This window comes from Megascapheus bottae, chromosome 19 (assembly GCF_031878675.1).
Source record: "Megascapheus bottae isolate mThoBot1 chromosome 19, mThoBot2.hap1, whole genome shotgun sequence".
Taxonomy (NCBI): Eukaryota; Metazoa; Chordata; class Mammalia; order Rodentia; family Geomyidae; genus Megascapheus; species Megascapheus bottae.
In genome coordinates, this window is record NC_143527.1 from 468,039 (window position 1) to 493,357 (window position 25,319).

The 25,319-nt window shown below is 54.6% G+C and overlaps 1 long non-coding RNA gene across 1 annotated transcript in view; it reads right to left on the reverse strand.

The window, feature by feature from the left end:
- Positions 1 to 7,161: 7,161 nt before the first annotated feature.
- LOC150049536 (uncharacterized) overlaps positions 7,162 to 25,319 on the reverse strand; it is a 30,237-nt gene continuing 12,079 nt past the window's right edge. Inside the window, exon 2 of the long non-coding RNA XR_016538804.1 lies at positions 7,162 to 8,931. This is a non-coding gene — a long non-coding RNA (uncharacterized LOC150049536). The remainder of the gene's footprint in view (positions 8,932 to 25,319) is intronic.

Here is a 25,319-nt window from a genome sequence, read left to right on the forward strand (position 1 = left end):
TGCTGTCCCTTGGCTATCTCAATTTGTTACAGTATTTTATCTTGTTATGTGATATACTGTATATATGGTTATTTGGTTATTTGGATAGGGAAGGTAGGAAAACAAGATGAGGGGTGGGGGGTGGGGAGGAGGAAAATGGGGACCAAGAGAAAGGGTATCAATGTATGTGAAGTTATGTACCTTCTATCTGGTGAATATAATGTAACCCTTCTATAAAAAATATATGAAAAAAAGATCCTAGCAAGGGGTTTATAGTGGTTGATAAGACTGCAGATGTGGGGAGCAAGTCGGTGCCTCTGGTCCCAAGAGACTGAGGAGATGGGCCTGGCCCTTTACTGTGTAGTGGTTACATGAACGCGTGTGTGAGAAACTGTTGATGTGCCTGCCCACGATAAACACGTGAACAGGGTCTCCCAGGACGCTCCGTCTGACATGGTTTCCTGTACTGTGAAGCGGCTCTTCTAGGACTTCTATGAGCTTTAAATAAATAAGGAGAAAATAGACACTAGAGGATTTTCTATCTATATGATGGCTGAAATAAAGCCCTTGCCAGCCTGGCACACTGGATGTGCAGTGTGAAGCCCTAAGAAGGCCTGGGGTGGGGGCCCCCACTGACACACCAACGCAGGAAAAACAGAAAGCATCTATAGTGTACTCGGAAAATCTCTGTAAAAAATGCTTTATGTCTTCAAGAGAATAATGGCACACGCAGTGGGACTTGTGGCCCAAAGGTGTCTGGCATTGCAGTGGCACCAAGCAGTGCTGGTGAGGTGGCACCCACACGGCGACGAGGCGAGATAAAGACAGAGGCCTGCTCCTACCCACACAGGCACAAGACAAGGTAAGGATGTTGCCCATAGCCCCAAAGCTGCCATTTCCACAACTCAGATGTGTCCTAGCCAGTGGACCAACAAAGGAGAGACGAGAGGGCTGTAAAAATCATAAAAGAAGGCTGAAAAGAGGAAAGGGAGAGAGATGGACAAAGCAGAAAACATAACGAGGATGGGGCAGTATTTAGAAGGCACAGGTGATGAGGAGTATAAAAAAGTAAGGTGAAACTACATGTCTACAAAAGTTACAAGACATGCCATGCTAACCCAAACAAAACCTTTAGTCTTGGCACCTAGTAGATTTTAGAGTGAAGAGTGTTCTCAGAGAAGGCAACTTCATGACAATTAAGGAGCCGGTTAATTTGGAGCTCATAACAACTTGAAATAAGCTCAATAGCCAAATAATGGAGCTCCATGAGAGAAGATAAGGGTGGAGGGCAGGGATGGTCAGAGCCACACCTCCCAACCGCCGAGGATCAGACAGGTAGAGGAAGATCAGGCAGGAGACAGCGCTGGGAGCCGCCGGCCCTCACGGGATGCCCACAGCCGCCCGCTGGCCCTGCAGAATGCGCCCTGTTCTCCAAACAGCGCGAGTCAGTTATCTGGAAACTTTCCATATGTCTGCAAACCAGCACAATTTCAATGGTGAAAGAAGTCAAGTTGAAATTTGAAAGGACATGGAATTTCATGAAATATAAATGAGAAGCGTGTGGCTCCAGGGTCCAGTGTGACGGGCGAAACCACGTGACCATCTGCCTACAGGAACAGTAAACTGTGACAGAAGCCTTAGCTCCTGCGTTAGGAAAACAGCAAAGCAGCAGTGAGATGTGCGTGGAGGAAAGGGGGCAGTGCAAAGTGGCAAAGAGCCACGGTGGTGACAGCCTAAGAAAGAAGACTTCATTCTGGATTCTCCTGTGTTGTCGGAAACCAAGGAATGTTGGGAACCACCACAAGTTAGATGACATGGACAGCAGCTACCTTTGAGGTCAGAAACCAAAGCAAACTACCAGGAGCCAACACAGACCGCACCGTCTCCACTAGGGAAATTGAGTTTGGAGAACAAGCTTCAGCCTCGGAGGAGGAGGAGGAGAGGAGGAGGAGGAGGAGGAGGAGGAGGAGGAGGAGGAGGAGGAGGAGGAGAAGACGGAGGAGGAGGAGGAGGAGGAGAAGGCGGAGGAGGAGGAGGAGGAGGAGAAGGAGGAGGAGGAGGAGGAAGAGGAGGAGGAGGAGAAGGCGGAGGAGGAGGAAGAGGAGGAGGAGGAGAAGGCAGAGGAGGAGGAGGAGGAGGAGGAGGAGGAGGAGGAGGAGAAGGCAGAGGAGGAGGAGGAGGAGGAGGAGGAGGAGAAGGCAGAGGAGGAGGAGGAGGAGGAGGAGGAGAAGGCAGAGAAGGAGGAGGAGGAGGAGGAGGAGGAGGAGGAGGAGAAGGCGGAGGAGGAGGAGGAGGAGGAGGAGGAGGAGGAGGAGGAGGAGGAGGAGGAGGGCTTTCTCCCATCAAAGGGCAGCGTCCCTCTGATGCTAGAACCAGACCGTGCCATTAGATAAGAAAAGGATGGCTGACTAATGCCAGCATTCCCTGCAGGTACCCAAGGTGGTGTGAGCTGGAAAGGTGAAATAGCAGTGTGGACCCCGTTCTCCTGGTCTGTGGTGACACTGCATCTCTTACCATCTTCAAGAAGAGGAGGGTGAGTGGCCAGGAAGATTTGTGGGAAAGTGGCTAGGAGACTGTGAGGGAAGACGAGGACATGGGGAGAAGGTTCCGGAGCAGCATAGCCTGCTAGGGCATTGGGGGCCACGGCCTGAGTCCTCTCAGGAAGTGCTCTTTCTCCACTGTCTTGGGCCCACCCCGCTGTGGGGCCACACGAGTCCCCTGCAGGACGTGGGGTACGGCAGTAGTTACTGTCTGCTGACCAAGGAGAAGTTTAATGCAGCCCTCTTCCGTGCCCAGAGTGGAATGGAATCCAGCCAACACTCCAGTGTGGGGCTGGAGAGCATCTGTCCACCCTGCCCTCCCCTGCCCACTGCCATGTACCTCTATCCATCCTCATCCACCCCTGCAACCCTGTCCATTCCCACCCACCCTGCCCTCCCCTGCCCACTGCCATGCACCTGTCCATCCTTGTCCACCCGTGTCTACTCCTGAATGCCCTGTCCCACCTCCTCCGTCTTGTCCACCCTGTCCACTCCCATCCACCCGTGTTCCTTCTTGCCCCCCCGTCTACCTCTCTATCCCTGTCCATCCTTGCCACGCCTGTCTACTCCTGACTGCCTATCCCCATGTCCACCCTCTGCTCCTGCCCGCCTGTTTGTTGCTGTCCACTCACGTCCACCCCTGACGTGCTGTCTACTCCTGACCATCTCTACCAACCCGTTGGCTACTGTCCCCCTCGTCCATCCTCCTCCACTCGCCTACCCTGTTCACTCCTGCCCACTCGTGTCCACCGCTCTCTGCCTCTATCCACCCCTGGCCACCCTGATCACCCCGGCTACACCAGGGACAGGGCCTGGAAGACCACGCCAGTGTTGTGCTGGGTCCTGGCCCTGCAGCGTGGGGCGCCTCCTCTCTGGAGGTCTGGAGCGCCGCTGCCTGCCGCAGTGGCAGTGCCCAGAATGTGGACAGGCTTGGGCAGCTGGGTGGCACGCAGGACATCAGTTCTCCTCCCTCCAGTCAGGGCTTCTGTCCTAGCTGGACAAGGCCCCCGCACTGCAGGTGGGGTGGCCATTCTCTGTCTCTGACACCTCTTGAGCACAGCTTCAGGTCATGAGGGTGGGGCCAGCGGATACGGCGTGGGAAGTGCCCGTGCCCTGGCCACAGGGCCTGCTGACCAGGGAAGGAAGTGGGCAAGGGTGGGGGGAGGGGGGAGGGAGGCAGGGAGGCTGGGGAGGGCAGTGGGGAGAGCAGTGGGGAGGGCAGTGGGGAAGGGGGGAAGCAGGCCTGGCCCAGCACCTCCTGGCCCCAGGCTGGCCCAGCGCAGGCAGCAACAGTGGGGAAACAGGGGGGCAGTGAGCCTGACTACCTCGTCTCAAACCACTTCCAAGCCTTCTCTTACATGTGACTCAGGCCACCCGAAAACAGGTTCCCCTTTGCACTTTTCTTCTTCCTCCTTGGAAAAAGAGGATGGCTGCTGGAGACAAAGTGCTGGTAATTAAGCCCATTAGCAGCAGCACAGCTCGGTAGCTGGAGATGACTTATCAGGAGCTCCGAGCCCTGTTGTCAGGGCCAGGTCTCAGAGGCAAGCGTGGGCACGTGTGTCGTGCAGCCTGGAAACCGTGATGCTCTGAGATCCGTCTGCAGAAAGCCGGGCGCAGGTTTGGCATTGCACAGTGGTGGCCCTAACAGCTCTGCCGTGGCCTTGGGCTGGCTTCACCCCCTGGCTTGTCCAAGGTCTTTACCGCACAAGTTGTGGGCAAAGAGAAGGGAGTGTCATTAGGGAGTGACTCACACGTGTCCAAACCTCCCAGCAGAAACCTGAGAGCCGACTCTGCTGGGAGGCATCCCGGCAGTGTAGGGGTCTGCTTCATGCTAAACGGTCATCTGAGATCTAACTTAATTTTTTTTAAATTTTTTTACCAGTTCTGGGCTTGAGCTCAGGGCCTGAGCCCTGTCCTTGGGTTTTCTCAAGGCTAGAGCTCTACCACTTGAGCCTCAGCACCACTTCTGGCTTTTTTCTATGTATGTGGTACCGAGGAATTGAACCCGGGTCTTCGCGCATGCTAGGCAAGCACTTTAACCACTAGGCCAAACTCCCGGCCCCTAACTTAATTTTTTTGGTGTGAAGAATTGTTAAGTATTATGTGCTTCATATATGTACTTGCAAATTAGATGAGTGAGCTGAGACTAGTGAGCTGGTCTCAGCATGGATAGAAAGAGCTGAGCACAGGGCATGGATACTGTAGACCAGGGCTCCCCTTCTTGGCCTGTACCCCAGAGCTGAAAGCAAGGAGGAGACAAACACCTGTGCGAGGTGCACTGCAGCCAGCGGCGAGGAGCAGCCGGCATCCTCGGGCAGAGGCGGCAGATGAAGCATGTCCCCTCGGGAGTGTGTCCTGGCCCTGGGCAGGGTGGAAGCAGAATGTACGTGCACAGGCGGACAGGTGGATGGTGGCTGGAGACAGCGGCGTGGGAAGGACTGGGCACAGGAACCACGCGTGAGCACACGGCTGTGGAGCCAGGCCCTCTGTCCCCACAGACACCAGTGGCTCTGAGGAAACCAGGGGAGGCTTTTCCTTCAGAGTGCTGAGGATATTTTGGAATTAGCCATTTTAGTCTTTGGAATGTGCAAAAATGCTACTGAATTTCACACTCTAAAATGCCTAATCCCATTTTATGTAAATTTCACCTCAATTTAAAAAGCAGATGCAGGGCCGGGAGTTTGGCCTAGTGGTAGAGCGCTTGCCTCGCATGCTTGAAGACCAGGGTTCGATTCCTCGGTACCACATACATAGAAAAAAAGCCAGGAGTGGTGCTGAGGCTCAAGTGGTCCAAGGACAGTGCTCAGGCCCTGAGCTCAAGCCCAGGACTGGTGAAAAAAAAAAAAAAAAAAAAAAAAAAAAAAAAGCAGATGCAGGACTTCTCAGACTGAGGTTCTTTTTCTCAGCTTCTCCTCACGTCTGCCTCGGCTCCCTCCTAGCAGGGGTCTGTCCTGCCAGACCGCACACTCTCAGTGGCTCACTGACCTCAGGTGCCGTGGTTTTTAAAGTTATCCTTCAAATAGGGTCTTGTAACAGGGTCATGGTGATTTTCCTATGTATGTGTCCCTTGTGGCTGGAAGGACAGGCAAGAGGCCCACTCCCTGCTTTTCCCAGGCCCCTCTTCTGCTTTCTGTGGTCCCCGAGGTGGCAGTGTGCAGGGCAGGCAGGGCCCACTCCGTCCAAGTCCCCAAGGTGGGTATGGGGGCTGCTCACTGGGTGAGGCTGGAGGGGCGTGTGGGCTAACTAGATCAGGAGCCCTCAGGAGGGCACTGGAGCCCAAACACTTGAACCTTAGGTAAAGCTACACTTGGCTGTGAGATTTGATGCTCTTCAGATGTTCTATTTATACAATTTTTCATCTCTCAGATCAAGAATAAGGACTCAGGCTTGCCTGTGGCTCCCTGCTTCCCCCTCTGGCATATAAGCAGGTCTCGTGGAGTCTTTTGTCTTTGAGACCCCTGGATGGTTTTGGTATTGAGGATGACACTGCAAAGGCTTACATACCACAGAAGTGCCTGCACGCAAGGCCACAGGTCTCAGTTAAGGGGAAGTCTTCCTGGAAACCCAGTAATAATGATCCAGGGAACCTGAGGACCACACACAGCTGCTGATGGATTTCTCCTGACCCCTTAAAGCCTCTTGGCTAGAAATAAAGCTAGGGCTCATTTAATAACATTTGGTGCATTACTCAAAATCAATCAGCCTGGCTTCCTGGGCAGAATCCATCCATCATTTTGTAAATGTGTATGCACTTTCTAGATATGAAAAAGACCTATGTTGGGATTGGCAAACCAGTTTACAAAACTCACATGAAAGGGGCAGTGTCTGGAGAGCAGGCCTGGCGAGCTGCGGAGCTGCTCTGTGGTCAGCAGCCGGCTTCCCTCGGCCCCAGATCCTTCAGGGGCCTCGTTGTCCTTCGCAGACCCCGAAGGTCCTTACCTCCTCCCATTCCTCTTGCATGGGGTCTAAGGCCTTATGGTGGGGCTTAAAGACCCTCAAGGTAGGAATCTGGTGGGGTGGACACCTATATATTGCTTTGGATGAGGACTTAAAGTCCTACAGAAAGTCACTCCTTTTAGTGAAGAAGGAATTCTTGCCATTGAAGGCAAGTCCTGGAAGCAAAACATCACTTCAGAACATACTGAGATTTCTGTGGAGGTCGAGGTTTCGCCCTGATCTGTGATGTTCAAGCATGAAGGAGGGGTCGGGGTGGAAGGGGAAGGAGAGGCTTTCCAGAAGCAGGGGAGAAAGATGGTGCAGGTCGTGGGTGAAATGTGCACGCACTGACAAAAGTGGATGTGGAGGCACACAGCAGTGTGTGGGTGGTCAGAGCCGCACCCAGGATCTCAAGGAATTTGGCATAAACCAATGCTCCTTCCCCACCTCTGCTGGGCGCCCTCTGGAAGGCCTTGTGGAGAGTGGCTGGAGAATTCCCTGGCTCCCACTTATTTGTGGAAGAAGAGCATGACTCTGAGGTAGCACGCAGCTTTCTGCATGTAAGTGGTCACAGACGGGCTGGCCTCACCCTCATGAAGCCCCTCACAGCCTGCCCCATGCACGAGGGGTGGAGAACAACGCAGAATTCAGCATCGAGTAAAGAGTTGCTCTCAGACTGTCCAGCAAAAATAGAAAAAAAAGAAAGAAAGAAAAAAGAAAAACACTACTTTATTGGATCTACTTCCTAACTACAAAGATAGCTGACACAAACACCAAATGGCTCCTTCCAGAAGATGACCGACTACAGGCGGACAGGCCACCCCCTGGTGCAGAGGAGGGGTAAGCTCTGGACGCAGGCCCCGGCGCCTCTCCGTTCACGGGGCGGCTTGCCAGCTCCTTGCCGCCGTGTGAAAGTGTTCATGTATGGCTTTGGGACTTTAGTTTCTTTCTGTGAGTCAGCCATGCAGACGAACCTGGCAAAGGTGATTCTTCCTTCGTCATGACGAATCTGTTGACTAACTTACTGCCACCCTCAGGTGCAATTCAGGCGGTTTTCAGAAGGGGGCGTCAACTCCTAAGGCACAGTCATTACACGTGTTTTAATTAAACCATGCTTTTTGGTTATATGAAATAATAGGTCACTGCTAGCAATCATAATAAGCAGCTAATTGTACAAATGCAGCAGGAACACTACGCTAGCCTGTCTACGAAGAGTAACTAATCTGAAAACACTCTGCACGGCTGCATATGAAAACAGCGTTTTTTTGGTAATTGTTTTCCTAGATGAAGCAGAGAACGATAAGGCTTCTGTGAAATAATAATCTTATAATTGAACAAATATATTACACTCCTTTTTGTAATGGCTATTTACAATTACTTGCTGATTTTGTCACGTGGTAACCCCGGGGCGTTTGAGCCCAGCTCTCTGGCGTTCTAAGGAGCTGCGCCTACACGAGAAGAGCGAGTGCTGCCTGTCTGCACAGGGCCTCTGACCCTAACAGGAGATGCTGGCAGTGGGTCCAGTCTCTAGGAGGATTCTCCAAAATGGACACCAGGCATTGCTAGTATGGAAGCCCCTGCTGGCCTCAGCCTCGTCATCACCACCTCTGCACTTACTATTGACACATAAATACACGCCTATCTGCACACGTGCACGTGCAAGGTCTGCCCGGGCAGCTCTGTCTGCACACGTGCACGTGCCAGGTCTGCCCGGGCAGCTCCCTCTCCTGCCCAGTCCCCTCTCGTGCGAGGCAGCTTCTTTGTGCTGTGTCCAAAGCCGAAAAACAAAACCGGAGCCTGCTGCTATTCACAATCCTGTGGGCTGCCGCTCGGGAGAGTGTCCTGAAGGCGCTGAGCTGGCCACTGGAAGACCTTACCATCACCAGATAAGGCAGCAAGCTGTGCAGGACAGCAGGGAAGCTGGAGGGAAGCAGGAAGTCCTACTGGGTGTCTCTCACAACCCCTAGCTTGCCAGAACCCTGATAATTTATTCAAAGGATAAAGCCTCATAACGAAATGTCTGCATGGTTTTTGTTCCTATGAATACTCTCATGGTAGCAAATCCAATGCTGGCTTCCTCAGCATCCTTCCAGGGTGGTCTAAGTAAGGCACTTCCAGTATTGAATCCAGGGTGCCGGGGAGATCCCAGGGCTCTCCCTGGGAGGCCACCTCTGGCCTCCCTTGAGACGGCTGGTCCTCCAGGAGTCGGGGGGCTCCCCTCCCCTCTCCTTCCTCATTAGAGCGTCTTCTCTGCACATCTGTGGTGTAGGTTCAGCTCTGAGCACTCGGGAAGGCAGGAGTTCTGGGTGGTACCAGGTGGTTCAGTTTATTTCGTCGGAAGTCTTGCTGGCTGAAGCTCAGCTGTCTGCGCTGAGCCGGCTCCACACAGCGTCTGCCAGCTCCGACACCAGCTCCATTTCACTGACCTATGAGTTGGGGTTTGTGCTGGAGAGGTCGTTGCATATGATTTCATTTACTGTAAGAAAGTGAGAGGAGAGAGTGTTATGGAAGCTACACCCAGAGAACGAGGAAAAGCCAGTGGCCATGCCTCAAATCAGCCATGTCAAGCCTGTGACAAATGATTCCCCAAGCCCAGCCAGGGTCCTGCAGGGCCTGAGTGCTGCCCGTTGGGGACTTCGGGTGGCAGAGTGCACCGGGTACACACAGGGCCATTTCCCCGAGTCGGAGAAACAAACCACGGACACAGCACTGCTCGGAGGGGGAGCCAGGGGCCGGGCCAGCGGCGGGCCTTGCCCAGCCTCGTGCCTCCCCTGGCTTGGGGATCATCTTTGTTTTTGTTTCCCCGTGAGGGTCCGGGCCCAGTGTCCACCACAGGCCAGTGATGGCAGTATCCGTGTGTGTGTGATTTTTGGCAAATAGGCAGGAAATGAAGAGCCTGGCAAAGGCCACTACCGCCCCCCCCAGCACCCCTCTCCACCCAGCACGGATCAGCACTCGGATAAGAAATGTCACAGGGTGGCGTCACCATGTCCCGTTTTCCTGACACCCTGGGGGGGACCCTGCTGACATCACATCACGGGACTGCCCAGGCTTCCCTTCTCCAGTGGCAGGGCCCGCGCCAGATAAGCTCCTCCCGTCTGAGGATGGTTTCCTGGAGCCATCCGTGGGTGTGCACGCATGGCCGCTCCCTCTCTGCCTCCTTTCAACACCTCCCCCCACCAACATGCCGAAGAATAACAATAATAAAATGAAACAGGGAACCAGGAATTGTGTCATGGGAACTGATAACAGAAGAAAGCCTGGCCGCAAACAGAGCTGGGGCTCGCCCAGCAGGGCTCCCAGCAAGAGACCTGGAGGGCGCGGGTGAGGAACCCCAGCCTGGCCCAGGGGCTGCTTGCCAGGCAGTCCTGGGCTGTACCCGGGGAGCTAAACTGCCAAACACCGGCAGAGGCCATGGAGCCTTCCAGCCCCCGCAGCCAGCACCTGCTCCGAGCCACTCCATGGAGACCTGGATTGGTCTGGAACCGCGGGATGGGATGTGAGGCTCCATCTCTGGAGAAGGCCCTGGCCTTCGGCTTGGAAAGCCCAGAGGAAAGGCAGGTTCCCTCCGGTCCTGTGACTCCACAGCCACTAATGAAGAACAACAAGGCCCAGGTGCTCGTGGGCTGGTCGGGGACCAGCGTTCAGGACTCAACTTGTCCCCAGAGTGTACATGGCAGCTCCTTAGCTACCGGCACTTTCCATGACACTGGGACGTGGGCGTGGGGCCTGCCACACAGCCTGAGAAGTGCCCTGAGTGGGGACACTGCAGGCCATTCACCCCTGCTTGTGACCTCAGGCCTCACCATGGCTCTCCTCCACCTTGCTATGTCAGGACAATGACCCCGAGTCTGTGTACCCCGCACCCTCTCCCACAGCATAAGCCAGGGACACCCTGGAGTAGGAGAGTTTCAGGTTCTTCACTCACTCAACCCTCTGTTAAGACCTTATTTTAAACTGTGCCTGCCATGCCCACATCAAATATTTGGCAAAGAACTCATACATCTCCACCTTGATTGGGGCATTTTTAGGAAGAGAAAGGCTTGCCTGAAATGAAGACTGAGCCCAGCCAGAGGGCTAGGCTTAGGTGGTGGCTGCATGGAGCTTCCTCGGCTGAGCTTTGGGCACTGCCGCTCTGCCACCATTGCCTATATATCTGTAAACACCATCTCTGATGTCTCAGAGACAAATTTGCCCCTCCCTGGCCCTAAGCCTTGGGCACAACAGGACTCCAGGGACTGATTCTCAGGCCAAGGTTCCAGGCAGGACCAAAGCCAGCATGAAGCCCCCTGGTCTCCTGGGTGAGGGGTCTGAGGGATGTGAAATGCAAGGTGGGGACTGGGCCACCACACAGAAGGGGGGGTAGAATTCATGGGCTGCAAACCCATTTGAACGAAACACCAAACAATCTGTGAACGTTGGAATGCTTTCTGCAATGCCACCAGTCCGCCAGGTCTCAGGCGTGATGAGCGGCAGGCAGAGATCTGCTCCACTGAAGAGGCCAGGGTGGGTGCTGGAGGGCCGAGGGGCCATAGTGACGGTGTGTGATAGGGAATGGGGGATCTAGCTACCACAGCCGTGGCAAAACAACACCTGCTTGCAGGCAAAAGGGGAAGAGCTGCAGCTGTGGGCTTTCCCTGCTGCTCGCAGGGGCGCTGGGGCTCAGAGGGGAGCCCGGGGTGATAGGTAAGAATAGCTCAGGGGGCTCCAGCCACGTCTGCTCTGCTTAGTCAGCCTCACCTGGGGCTGCCTCTGAGGCTTGGGCCAGCTCTGGTCTGCTGGGAGCTCCGCTGGCCAGACCGAATTAGAGGTGGGTCTGGCTGCCACCCCCGCTCCTGGGCTGAGGTGCCATGGGGTGGATTCCAGACCTGTCCCCGCCTGTGATGTCCAGCAAGACTGCAGTGGCTTAGGTTTCTGTGGAACGCACCCTCGGGTAGCAGGCCAGCTGGGGGCTGGCAGTCGATCTGGGTGGCAGCCAGGACACCCACAAGGCTGAGGCAGCTCTGTGCCAGGGAGGGGCATGAGGGCCCTGTGGACATCCCCCCCCCCCCCCGGTGCAGATGCTCCTCTGGCACCCCAGCTCCCCTGTCCCCCTGAGAAAGCACCTGTGCTCTGCAGGTGGGCAGTGGGTGGCCCTGAAGTGGCTGGCCGAGGACGGATGCCCCTCCTTCCTGCTACCACTCTCTCTCCATGAGGTCACTCTTCCAGCTCCCCGCAGCCCACGCAGCCCAGCTCTGCTGGTGGCTTTCTTTCTGATAGGGCTGTGAGTGACGCCCACGGGTTCCCACCGATAATTTCCATGTTCTTATTCAGCTTTTCCACCGATGCAGAGGCTTCTCTTTACAGAGGTGTTTTGAACGGCAGGTGACATGTGACCCTCAGGACTTGCCTGAAAGAGGAACCTGACACTTAGTCAGATGGCCTCGACAGGATGTGGCGAGCTGTTCCGCCACAGTTCCATTTAAGAAGAAGGTTTCCCCTGGGTATCTCGTTTTCCTTAAAATGCTCCTAAGGTGGAAACTATTGCTGTCGTCTAAAGTGTGTGTGAAGTGGAGCGAACGCGTGTGAGGACCTGGGGTTGAACTCGGTCCATGCCCTCTCTCCATGGCCCTTGCCCGCCTCCACGCACAGCCTGGATTCAGAGAAACAGGAAGCCAGTGCTGGTAAATATGAAAACGAACATGTTCACAGAACAGGCAGTGCCAGCAGGGCTCTTCCCAACCTGGCCTACCCACACAGGAGACACTCGGGAGGTGAAAGTCCTGCCCACAGTTCTCACGACCACGGCCTCTTCCCACACCCTGCCGAGGGTGGCTGGTGAGACCCGGCGCCGAGGCACAGAGCTCTGCCTAGGTCTTCAGGGCTCCACTCTCAGGGTCGTCTCTCGTGACGGAAGCCCACTGGACCTGGAGAGCTCCAGTGTCTCCATACCTGGCCTGACCACACCGTGCTTGTGCAGTCTCCCCAGATTTCTGACCCCCTGCTTTCTGAAAAAAAAGTAGATCTCACAGCTAATATCAAGGAATGAGCAAGCCCCTCGTGTGCCCCTTCTAAGATCTCAGCCCCTGCCAACCGTGAGCCGCTGCCTCTGGCTGAGCAGGGCAGGCTGCCAGGGACTCTACCATCACGGTGGGCAAGCGCCACGATGAGGCCGAGACACCCCGGCAGGGCGTGGGCGGTCCACTGGGGTGCCTCTGCAGCCCTGCCAGACAGCCGCCTCCCGGCCCAACTGGCCTGTCCACAGCCTCAGTGTGGATCTCAACAGTTAACGAGAACACTGAGCAGAGGCCCTGGGGTCAGGGGATATCTGCCCAGGACGCTGTGATGCTGGAAGAATGGCAGGAGACACAGTGATGGACTCCATCTCCCAATCGACTTCACATTGTGTCCCATGTTGTGGTCCTCACTGCGTCCTGTGTCCACCCCTGGTCCTCACTGCGTCCACACGTGGTCCTCACTGCATCCTGTGTCCACACATGGTCCTCACTGCATCCACACGTGGTCCTCACTGTGTCCACACGTGGTCCTCACTGTGTCCTGTGTCCACACGTGGTCCTCACTGCGTCCACACTTGGTCCTCACTGCGTCGACACCTGGTCCTCACTGCGTCCACACGTGGTCCTCACTGCGTCCTGTGTCCACACATGGTCCTCACTGCATCCACACGTGGTCCTCACTGTGTCCACACGTGGTCCTCACTGTGTCCTGTGTCCACACGTGGTCCTCACTGTGTCCACACGTGGTCCTCACTGTGTCCACACGTGGTCCTCACTGCGTCCTGTGTCCACACGTGGTCCTCACTGCGTCCACACTTGGTCCTCACTGCGTCGACACCTGGTCCTCACTGCGTCCACACGTGGTCCTCACTGCGTCCTGTGTCCACACATGGTCCTCACTGCATCCACACGTGGTCCTCACTGTGTCCACACGTGGTCCTCACTGTGTCCTGTGTCCACACGTGGTCCTCACTGTGTCCACACGTGGTCCTCACTGCGTCCACACGTGGTCCTCACTGCGTCCTGTGTCCACACATGGTCCTCACTGCATCCACACGTGGTCCTCACTGTGTCCACACGTGGTCCTCACTGTATCCTGTGTCTACACGTGGTCCTCACTGCATCCACACGTGGTCCTCACTGTGTCATGTGTCTACACGTGGTCCTCACTGTGTCCTGTGTCCACACATAGTCCTCACTGCATCCACATGTGGTCCTCACTGTGTCTTGTGTCCACAGGTGGTCCTCACTGTGTCCACACGTAGTCCTCACTGCATCCACATGTGGTCCTCACTGTGTCTTGTGTCCACAGGTGGTCCTCACTGTGTCCACACGTAGTCCTCACTGCATCCACACGTGGTCCTCACTGTGTCTTGTGTCCACACGTGGTCCTCACTGTGTCCTGTGTCCACACGTAGTCCTCACTGCATCCACATGTGGTCCTCACTGTGTCTTGTGTCCACACGTGGTCCTCACTGTGTCTTGTGTCCACACGTGGTCCTCACTGTGTCCTGTGTCCACACGTAGTCCTCACTGCATCCACATGTGGTCCTCACTGTGTCTTGTGTCCACAGGTGGTCCTCACTGTGTCCACACGTGGTCCTCACTGCATCCACACGTGGTCCTCATTGTGTCCACACATGGTCCTCACCGTGTCCTGTGTCCACATGCGGTCCTCACTGCGTACACACGTGGTCCTCGCTGTGTCTACAAGTGGTCCTCCCTGTGTCCTGTGTCCACACGTGGTCCTCACTGCGTCCACACGTGGTCCTCACTGCATCCACACGTGGTCCTCACTGTGTCTACATGTGGTCCTCACTATGTCCTGTGTCCTCCCTGCGTCCACATGTGGTCCTCACTGCGTCCACACGTGGTCCTCACTGTGTCTACATGTGGTCCTCACTATGTCCTGTGTCCACACGTGGTCCTCACTGCGTCCACACGTGGTCCTCACTGTGTCCTGTGTCCACACGTGGTCCTCACTGTGTCCACACGTGGTCCTCACTGCGTCCTGTGTCCACACGTGGTCCTCACTGTGTCCACACATGGTCCTCACTGTGTCCACACATGGTCCTCACTGCGTCCACATGTAGTTCTCACTGTGTCCACATGTGGTCCTCACTGTGTCCTGTGTCCACATGTGGTCCTTACTGCGTCCACACGTGGTCCTCACTGCATCCACACGTGGTCTTCACTGTGTCCTGTGTCCACACGTGGTCCTCACTGCGTCCACACGTGGTCCTCACTGCGTACACACGCAGTCCTCACTGTGTCCTGTGTCCACACGTGGTCCTCACTGCGTCCACACGTGGTCCTCACTGTGTCCTGTGTCCACACGTGGTCCTCACTGCGTACACACGCAGTCCTCACTGTGTCCTGTGTCCACACGTGGTCCTCACTGTGTCCACACGTGGTCCTCACTGTGTCCTGTGTCCACACGTGGTCCTCACTGGGTCTACACGTGGTCCTTACTGTGTCCACACGTGGTCCTCACTGTGTCCTGTGTCCACACATGGTCCTCACTGTGTCCTGTGTCCACACATGGTCCTCACTGGGTCCACATGTGGTCCTCACTGGGTCCACACGTGGTCCTCACTGTGTCCTGTGTCCACACGTGGTCCTCACTGTGTCCTGTGTCCACACGTGGTCCTCACTGCGTCCACACGTGGTCCTCACTGTGTCCTGAGGGTCCTTGGTGCTCAGGGTCTCCAGGGGAGGGAAGGTTAAGGGTAGGTTTACTGTCTCTTTCCTTTACTGTAACACGAGTAACTTAGAACACAAAGAACAGAACATCGAAGCACCCACTTTCACCCCAGATAAACACTTCTCCTGCAACAGTCATTTTTCTTATGCTGGCTTTTATGCACCTTGTCTTTTAAGAAGGGTGAAAGGGGCAACTGGAGTGCTGTTGCTTCTCTTCCATGGCACTGAAAGAGCAGGGCGCTGCAGGACAGCCTCTTCCTTGTCTGTGGCTGATAACGGCCTGGCCCCTCACAGCATGAAGACGCTGATGATGGGGGCGGGATTTTGACTCACTCCCAGCTCAGTAGCCATCTGACCAGCCTCGGATAGGCTTGGGAAGACGGCTGCTGCCCACAGTACAGGCCCAGAGAGACGGCTGCTGCCTGTGGGACAGGAGGTACAAGCCAGGGGAGACGGCTGCTGCCCACGGTGTAGGAGGTCCAGATCCTGGAAATGGCTGCTGTGGCGAGGCTGGGTTTTCTCCCTGCTCTAGTCTTCCCTCACTTTTGCTTAGCACCGTGCTTGGCAGGAGCAGGCGGACTCTTCCGTGTTGGTGTGTGCTTCCTGCTCCCATCCTGCTCTTCTCTGGGGCAGCCTGCTTCCTGCCTCCTTGACCCAGCTAGCCTGAGTCTCCTTGCCAGCTCTGCTAGAGAAGCAGCTACGCCAGTCTCTCCTCCACCCAGTGTGCTTTCTGATCAAAGCTGAGGAACAAGTGAGTGCCAGAGGAAAAGAGCTGCTAAAACCTGGCGGAGTTGGCACAAGAAAATGCCAACGGGTTTTCTGGCCTTTAGCTTTTTCACTCAAGGCTGACATATAGAGCTCTTCTTCTGTTTTATTTTGCTGGTTCATGGGATATAGAAGATTCTCATGGACTTTCCTGACCAGGCTGGCTTTGAACTGCAATCCTTGGATCTCAACCTCCTGAATATCTGGAGTTTGCAGGTGTGAACCTCAGTCCCACTGCCCGTTTTCACATGGTGCAGGCAGGGGTGTGGTGCTCAGCGCCAGACCTTGGCCAGAGGCCAAGGCACCAGCCTTTCCGGTGCGCGGCACAATGTTCGGGACACTGCCTCGACTGAGTCCTCGGTGCCCACCACCTGCTTTGTGAACAAAGGACACTTGGATGCTGGTGCTGTCTGGCGAACTTTCTTTTTTAAGTGTATTATTTTTTTTTTGCCAGTCCTGGGCTTGAGCTCTGTCCTTGGGCTTTCTCAAGGTTAGAGCTCTACCACCTGAGCCACAGCACCACTTCTGGCTTTTTCTATGTATCTATCTGGTCCTGAGGAATTGAACCCGGGTCTTGGTGCCTGCTAGGCAAGCACGCTACCATTAGGCCAAACTCCCGGCCCCCGTCTGGCAAACTTTCTGCTCACCAGTGAGAAGAGGAAGAAAAGCTGAGGCCACGTGGTGGACGGTGGATGTCAGTCCCCGGGGCTGAGTCACCGTCACCAGGTGGAGCAAAGCTGACATACAGACCGGTGCGTGGCTGACGGTCACTGCCACAGCTCCATAGCTATGCTTTGTGTTGTCAGTTTCGGCCTTGCCCCGTGTGTGCTGAAGCTGTCACCCCAGAGACAGGGATGTCTGCACGGGTTCTAGGCCCAGGCACATGTTAGCTTTGTCTGCCTCCATCAGAGTAGCTAGGAGAGTAGAAGAGAGCAACTGGGACCAGTTGGCGTGACACAGCGCAGCGGTGGCTACCTGCCCACCCCACCCCATGAGGTCTACTCTGCCCCCACCTCAGCAGGACCAGTGGCCCCTCACTGTGTGGTCAGCTCTGACCACACCTCAACAGTACCATTCGAGGATGGGCAGCAACCTCAAAACAGGAGCTGTCTGAGTGTTTCCCTGCACAGGAAGGGCTGCTTCTGACATAGGAATGAGGCGCCAAGAGAGATAGGCTAGAAAGCTAGGCAGTGTTGATACCTGATTCCATCTTCATTCTTAGTTATTGAATTTGGGCTTAATGAAGGAGAAATCTGATTCATCAAAGTCAACTCAAATGTTTAATCCTACCACTTAGAAAGATTAACAAGGGCAAGGGCTGCACTTTACAAGAGAAAATTCTGTAGTGTCCATGTTGAAACACATACCTACAGAGGGGGCACTGGAGGCTCACCCCTGCACTCCTAGCTACTCAGGAGGCTGAGATCTGAGGATCAAGGTTCAAAGCCAGGCCAGGCATTGAAGTCCATGAGACTCTTATCCCAATTAATCATCACAAAACCAGAAGTGGCGCTGTGGCCCTAGTGGCAGAGCCCTAGCGTTGAGCTGAAGAGTGCAGGGACAGCATCTAGTCCCAGAGTTCAAGCCCCATGATCAATTAAAAAAGAAACCATACCTACAGACCAAGGTGTGGTGTGCAAGCCATACACACTCCAGCAGCATCGCAAGGTGTGGTGTGCAAGCCATACACACTCCAGCAGCATCGCAAGGTGTGGTGTGCAAGCCATACACACTCCAGCAGCATCGCACTCAGTTCCCAGCATGTCTGCTGCTCCTGTACTGCACTTAACTCGAACAAGAAGCGCAATCGGCAGCCTGGCACCTGCATACTTCCTTTCTGGTTCCACACTTTCCTCAGCATTGTACTGGTCCTTTCCACAGAAGCCGGGGGAAGCTGAGCTGGAAAAGTCTTCCCAGGTGCCATGCAGGGCTGCGTCAGGGTCTCCTTCCCGCTGGAAGGTGTGTGGCCTCCACCACGCTCACGTGCTGTGCTGTGCTGTGCACGAACGCCACCCAGAGGCAGCCGTCACGTGCTCGCTGCCCTGCCGCCCTCACTCCTCACAGCCCTCAAGTCATCAAGACCACCTTCCAGAGGAACCAAAATAACTTTCTGAGAGCAAAACAAAACAGGAAGGACATCCCTTCCCACTTCCAGAACTACAAGGTAATTACAAAAGGATTCACTGGCCTTCCCGGAAAGTGAACCTTCAGCCAAAGTTACGATTGTAACCGCAGAGGACAGTAACTTAGGCAGACAGAGCAGAACCAGAAATACCTGAGGCTGAGTCCTGTTCTTACACACCTGTCCTCTAGGCTGTGCTCGCATGGTGCTTGCTGCACGCAACTTGGCCAACGTGGAGCGATTCTCGGGATGAGGACGCCATTCTGTGGAGGCAGAGTCTCTTCACAGAGGCGTCACACACTGCCACTCCAGAGTCAGGAGCTCCAGGGCCTCTCATGTCAGTGTTTCCCTGGCTAAGCACCTTTGCCTGAGTTGGTTCTTACTTGAGGTACTACAGTAGATACACAGCAGGTCATAAAAATATCACTGTCAAACATTACAGAGCAGAACATAGGAATCAGGAGCAGTGTGTTTCCCTGCTAGCACAGGGGTGGGCTGGGAGTGTGCGCATGTGTGTTTGTAGAGGGGGTCATGGTGCCCAGCCTTGTCTGGCTCTCAGACTGCTCTAGATGACGTCCCAGAGTCTGCCAGCGAATCTCCTCCCTTATGAGCACACATTCTGACTTGCTCCCAGCCCCGTGGTCAGCAGCTCATGTGCACTCAGCTGTCTGCAGGCCTGAGCCCCCCGAGTCCCCAGGCCTGAGCTGTCTGCAGGCCTGAGCCCCCCCGAGTCCCCAGGCCTGAGCTGTCTGCAGGCCTGAGTCCCTCGAGTCCCTAGGCCTGAGATGTCTGCAGGCCTGAGTCCCTCGAGTCCCTAGGCCTGAGCTGTCTACAGGTCTGAGCCCCCCGAGTCCCAGACCTGAGCTGTCTGCAGGCCTGAGCCCCCTGAGTCCCCAGGCCTGAGCCCCCCGAGTCCCAGACCGAGCTGTCTGCAGGCCTGAGCCCCCTGAGTCCCCAGGCCTGAGCTGTCTGCAGGGCTGAGCCCCCCGAGTCCCCAGGCCTGAGCTGTCTGCAGGGCTGAGCCCCCCGAGTCCCCAGGCAGGGCTGAGCCCCCCAAGTCCCCAGGCAGGGCTGAGCCCCCCAAGTCCTCAGGCCTGAGCTGTCTGCAGGCCTGAGCCCCGGAGTCCCCAGGCCTGAGCTGTCTGCAGGGCTGAGGCCCGCACGTCCTCAGGCCTGAGCTGTGTCTGTGAACTGGGACGTGGTTTCTCCACAGGTGCATCACCGCAACTACAACTCTGAAAATGCAGAGTTGCAGCATGCCCAACATGATTTTCGCTTCTAGTTTTCTCAAAGACACATTGGGAGCTAGTGGAAATAGCACAGCCTCTTGACTTTCATTAAAAAAAAAACACCCTCTCTGCCCTGCTGGCCGGCCCCATCTCAGCCTTTGCTTATTTTTATCTTTTAATCGTAATAAGCCACCGCCATGGGGCCTACTATTTTTGGATAGAGAATGGGACAGCGAGGGACTGAGTGACAACAAGTCACGGTGTTAATAAATCATGACCCTCCATCCAGAGTAGGACTGGAGCTGACAAGCTCTGAGCTGTGCAGCGCTGTCAGCCATCAGGCCAGGGTGATTTTCCTACCTTAAGCGGCCGCTTCCCTATTTAGCTGAAAACTCAGATGCTGGGTGGAAACTCCAGCGCGGCGGGCGGCGGGGGTGCTATGCCACGTGGCAGGAGATTCCACGGGACTGGTCTTCCTGCGGATGCAGGCTCGAGCTGTTTCCATATCATTTGCTCCACTATTTTTTCTCTGCCAAACACTCATTCAGCAGCTACGCTCCAGGATCATTAAACTGCTAACACACATTTTCCAGTCTTCTTTGTGCTGTCAAAAAAGTAAAATATATCTCCCAAATTATGAAATGACCATTCCAAAAGAATTAGTGGAATTGGAAAAAAAATTTAAAGCACTTTAATTAAAATAAAGCCAGTGGACCGGGAAAACTCGGCCCATGTGGGCTGTAAGTTTTGCCTCTACCCCGCTATGATATGGAGACACAGAATTCTTCCTCCAGCCACCCCAACTGGAGATTGGTCCTCAGAAAAAGGCACTGGCCAGACCTGCTATGGCATCAAGAGGGGTGGACAGGTTCACATGCTGCTTCCCTGTTCGGAGCCTGGAGCAGTGAGTTGAGTTGGTCAAGGGGTCATGGGTCATGGGTTGAACAGCAAGAAACAGAAGCCATAGTCTACAGCCATGCTCTTGCTGGGTCCTAGGTGACACTGCCGAGTGCCCGCCGGCTGCAGGTGCCGGGGTTCAGCGCAGCAAGGAGATGGCCAGGTCTAGAAGTCCCTGAGCTGGTAGAAGCAGAGCCTGCTTCCTGTAGTTGGGAGTCCTCACCTAACTCGGGAATCACCACTGATTTTGCCAGGTCTGAAAACCACACTGTGCTCACGTGAGAGTGTGTGGTCACACGAGCCTGGTGTCAGAGCCTCACACTCGTGATCCTAGCTACTCTGGAGGCCAAGAGATGGAGGATCACGGTTCAAAGCTAGCTTAGGCAGAAAAACCTGAGAGACTCTCCAATTAACTAGCAAAATGCCAGAACTGGAGGCATGGCTGAAATGGTAGAGTGCCAGCTGTGAGCAAAAAGCCAAGCAAGAGCACGAGGCTCTGAATTCAAAAGACTGGACTGGTGTGGAAAGAAAATGGCCACGTATAAACAGGTGAGTAGGGAAAGAGATTGAGACGTGAATCTTTTTCTAAATGTCTGGCTAGCTCTCTGTAGTTCTGAGTAGAGCAGACAGGGCAAGGATATCCATGCTAGCCCTGGGCTGTGGGGGCTGCTTCTCCCTGTCAGACCTGCAGCCTCAGGAGGTGAAGATTGGTCCGGCTCTGGGGCAGCCTCGGGAGGAAGGACGCTGGAAAACAGCTTGAGCTTCTTCACCCAGTCCTGGCTCAGCCATTCCAACCTGGCCGGAGTCTGAGGCTGGCAACCCCAACCTCTGCAAACCACAACTTCCTCAGTCCTCTGCACCCAGGGGCTGCACAGGGGTCACCCGAGGCCCCTACCCCGACCATGGCAGCAGTGGGATCCTGCAATAATCCAGTCTCCAGGGGCAGGGAGTCTTGTCTAAGCCCTTGGGCAGAAATCACACTCTCGCACCTTCAAAATTCCCTAAGCACCAGCCAAGTCTTAGGAAGCAAGCTGTACTACTTTTCAAAAACGGAAAGCAATGTGCTGAAAGGCACACACAGCTGAAGGCTTGGGATATGTCAGGAGAATGCAATGCAGGCCTTGGGAAAGTGGGCCTGAAAGGGCAGAGAGGGAGAAAAGCACACCCTACAAGCACAAATCTTAAACCACCACCACCACCTGTGAGCTAGTGGGGTGTCTGAACCCCAGTGTAGACCTCAGCCTGCCCTGTAGACGAGGAGCGAGCGGCCAGCGTCCTGAGGGCCCCACGACATCACCATGCATGCTGAACTCCAGGGTTGCCCATTTACCTGGGCCCATGTGCCGAGCCCAAAGGTTGGCTCAAGAAAACAGGCAGGAGCTGCACCACTGCAGTGCACTCAGAGGAGAAGATGTGGCTGCTCAGAGAGGCTTCGGATGTTGAGAAGGAAGCGGTGCAATACTTGTGTTCATCATTATCTTTTTTTCCGTACTAGAGATTGACCTCAGGGCTTCATGCATGCGAATCCTTTACCACCTGAGTCGTGACTCATGTGCTTTTTGCGTTGGCTATTTTTGAGGTACGGTTTTACTCTTACAAGGCCAGCCTGAGCTGAAATCCTCCTGTTTACCTCCGTAGCCTTGGGACGGCAGGTGCATTGTCACCTGCCTGCAGCCAATGTGCTGCTCCAAAAGCTGGGCTAACAAGCCCATGCCATGGGTTTAGATGGCTATGTCATCTTTCTTCGTTTTCCACCCACCTTCCACTCTCCCTCCCTCCTTCTTTCCTTTACCCCCTTCTTTCTTTCCTACTTTCCTTCCTTCTCTCCCTCCCTTCCTTCCTTCACTCTCTCCCACCTTTCCTTCCTCAGTCCCCTCCCTCTTTCTTTTTCTTTTTGTGATGGTACTGGGGCTAGAAACTCAGGGTCTTGCTTGGTTTTCTTGCTTATAGATAGCATTCTATCACTCGGCCCAACCCTCAAATCTTTTTGCTGGTTGAAGATAGAATCTCTAGTACTTTTCTGCCTGGATTGGCTTTGAACTGTGTTGCTTCAAGTCTCAGCTATCTAATTAACTAGGGATAGATGTGAGCCACTGGCAACCAAACTTGCAAACTTTTTTTGTGTGTGTATGGGGGAGGGGGTCATAGGGCTTAAACTCGGCCAGGGCGCTGTCCCTGAGCTCTTCAGCTCAAGGCTACCACCCGACCCTTGAGCCAAGCCCCACTTCTCATTTTCTAGTGGTTAACTGGAGATCAGAGTCTCACGTTCTTTTGTGCCTGGGATGGCTTTGAACCTTGATCCTCAGATGTCAGCCTCCTGAGTAGCTAAGATTACAGGCGTGAGCCACCGTGCCCGGCTTTGCAAATTTTTTATACCTGGGTTAGGCTTTAAATCATAATCTTTAATCACCTCCAAAATAGAATTATAAGCTTCAGTCACTGTGCTCAACCCCAATCTTCATCTTCATGGTTAGCTTTGACAAGTGGTATGGTTTTTGACTATTTCAAAAATTCTGAATTACCAAGTATAACTAATTCATAAATTTATGCCCTATAGAACAAGTCCTATTAGGCCCAGGGCTGAGGGGCCAGGGCAGCAGCTTGGTCCAGGCCAGGCTACAGTTAGAGCCTGGCATCCATTGGAGCCCTAAATGAATGGACACGTGACTGTCTGTGTCCACTTTGCTGAGGATGGAAAGTGGGACTGCCACCTCCTACCCTATGCACTGGCATTTCATGCCTGACTCTTTCTCTTCTGTCTATAATGGTTTTGGGGAAGCAGAGATGTCAGCATCACCAGAACAGGACCTTTAGCCCAATTTCAGCTGGGTCCTAACGCTGTGTGCTGCCTGGGGCATCCTCTTGTTTCCTTGGAGCCTGCCTGTTCTCCTTCAGCATGGAGGTGTGCCTCTTGCAGTCAAGCTGTAGCTGCTCAGGTCCCAGACACAGAGCCACTGCTGAGGGAGCGCCTGCGCTGCCCAGCGGCCATGGTCCCTGCCTACCAAGCCACCTGACCAAGGTTCCCACCCGACCAAGCCAGCACAAGGGCAAACCTCCCTTCTCTGACTCCTGCAAGCCAACAAATCTGACCAGCTGAGGATGGGTATCTTTGCAGAGATCTGCACAAAGAGCTCCAGGGGTGTGAAAATGCCAACAGCCATGCAGGAAAGTCCCGCCACAGATTCACACTTGGAAAACAAGAGGAAGGAAAGGGCGGAAAGAGCCACAACACACAGGCAGGCGAGACGCCCTGGATGGTCAGCACATATTGACCCGGAGTGGAAAAACCCCCAGATTGAATTTCAGTATCGATTATCCAATTATTAATCTTTATGGAGGCTATTCCAACACCGCACGTAATGAGCAATTCATCAAAGTATATTAGGTGCCATGAAAGTTGCATTTGGTATAAGGAGCCATTAAGTTCCGTGTAATTGCACATTACTGGAGCTTTCCTCAGTCTTAAATCAAATCAACAGGGCCAGCATGCATGCGTTCTAATTGACTTTGTGCACTAACACATGCCCTCGTGGCCGCCCAACCCAAGCTTCACGCAGTGCTGGCCCCAGCTCCACCCCAGGGTATGCCCCGTCTGAGCTGGCAGGGACGGCTGGACGCATGGGGAGGGGGCCCCGCACGCCTGGCCACGGTGGAGCGCTGCCCACCACAGGCAGCTGCCGCACCTTCAGAGGGTCCTCTGACCTCCCCTCCGGCCCCGGCCGCTGCCAGGCAGACAAGCTGAGTCCACGGGGCTCCCTGTACCATGGAGCCCCATGCGGCAGACAACACAGGCCAGCAGTAGAGACAGACCTTCCAGGCAGCCTTGTTTAAGCCTTGGAAACTTCCTTTCTGCAGCAACCAAAGCCAGGGCTTGGCTCTGCCTGGCTTATGGGGGTGGGGGGCTGAGGGCACTTTCAGTCACCTTGCACTGCTATCCAAATTCTGTTTGTGGAATCCACACCAATTTCATGAACAGTCAGGCATAGCCTTGTAATGGCTAGGACAAAGAGGACTTTCTCCCTGAATTGACACATACTAATCATACCTGCTTATTGGGCAGGGTGGCACCTGACATGTGCCAAGACAAAATCGGGGCAATGAACTCCATCACTCCCTCCTTAGGTTTCAGGATTCACCAGACTCACTAGAAGTACTGCCCAGCATCCTGCATCTCTCATTTGTGGAATTGCTTTGGGAGCTCTATGGCTATGTCTGGAAAATTTAGTATTAATTCTCTCTCTGCTTGCCTAAATTTGATTTCTTAAAATACATCTTCAGCAGAAAGACTGACATGCACGGAACAGGGAGGCTCTGAGTAGCAGCCCGAGTCCTCGCCTTGAACCTGGCAGCGTTGGGGTTTCCTGGGGCTGCAGGCTGAACACGGCTCGTTTCCCTGATCAGCCTGTGCCATGAGCCTGGGTGAGGAGGAGACAGGCTCTCCATACACTCAGGGCCCTCAGAACTCAGCCCACTTGTCCCTGGGCCCTGAGCACCAGTGCTGCACCGGACATCCAGCCCAAGCGCAGCACACCCAAGTCCACAGAGCTTTCTCAGAGATCTCTGAACTCACACAGTCATGATCAGACGGAAACCGAGGACGTAGAGAAGCCAGGTCACTGTACAGATGACCCAGGAGCCGTGTGGAGGGTCCCCCAGCACCAGGCATCTCCCTGAGAGGAGAGCAAGCTTCTGGAGCAGGCCCCTGGCGGGCCTGGTCGCTCTCCCGACTTCCTGGTGAGTGCAGGGGTGTATGTGGGTTGCCAGTACCACATAGGCTGGCCAGTCCAAGCCAGGACCAGCTGGTCCCCAGTGGAAGCTCTTTGGCTGGTAAGCAGAGACTCTGCTGCTTATTCTTTTTTTTTCTTTGTGCCAGTCCTGGGCTTGAGCTCAGGGCCTGAGCTCTGTCCTTGGACTTTCTCAAAGCTGGAGCTCTACCACTTGAGCCTCAGCACCACTTCTAGCTTTTTTTTTTTTTTTTTTTTATGTATGTAGTACTGAGGAAACGAACCCAGGTCCTCGTGCATGCTAGGCAAGCATTCTACCTCTAGGCCAAACTCCCAGGCCCTCTGCTGCCATTCTTTACCCAGTCTCCTTGGGCTCAGCAGGATGGGTAATGATATAAACTTGCCAACACCAGGGTGGGACATGGGAG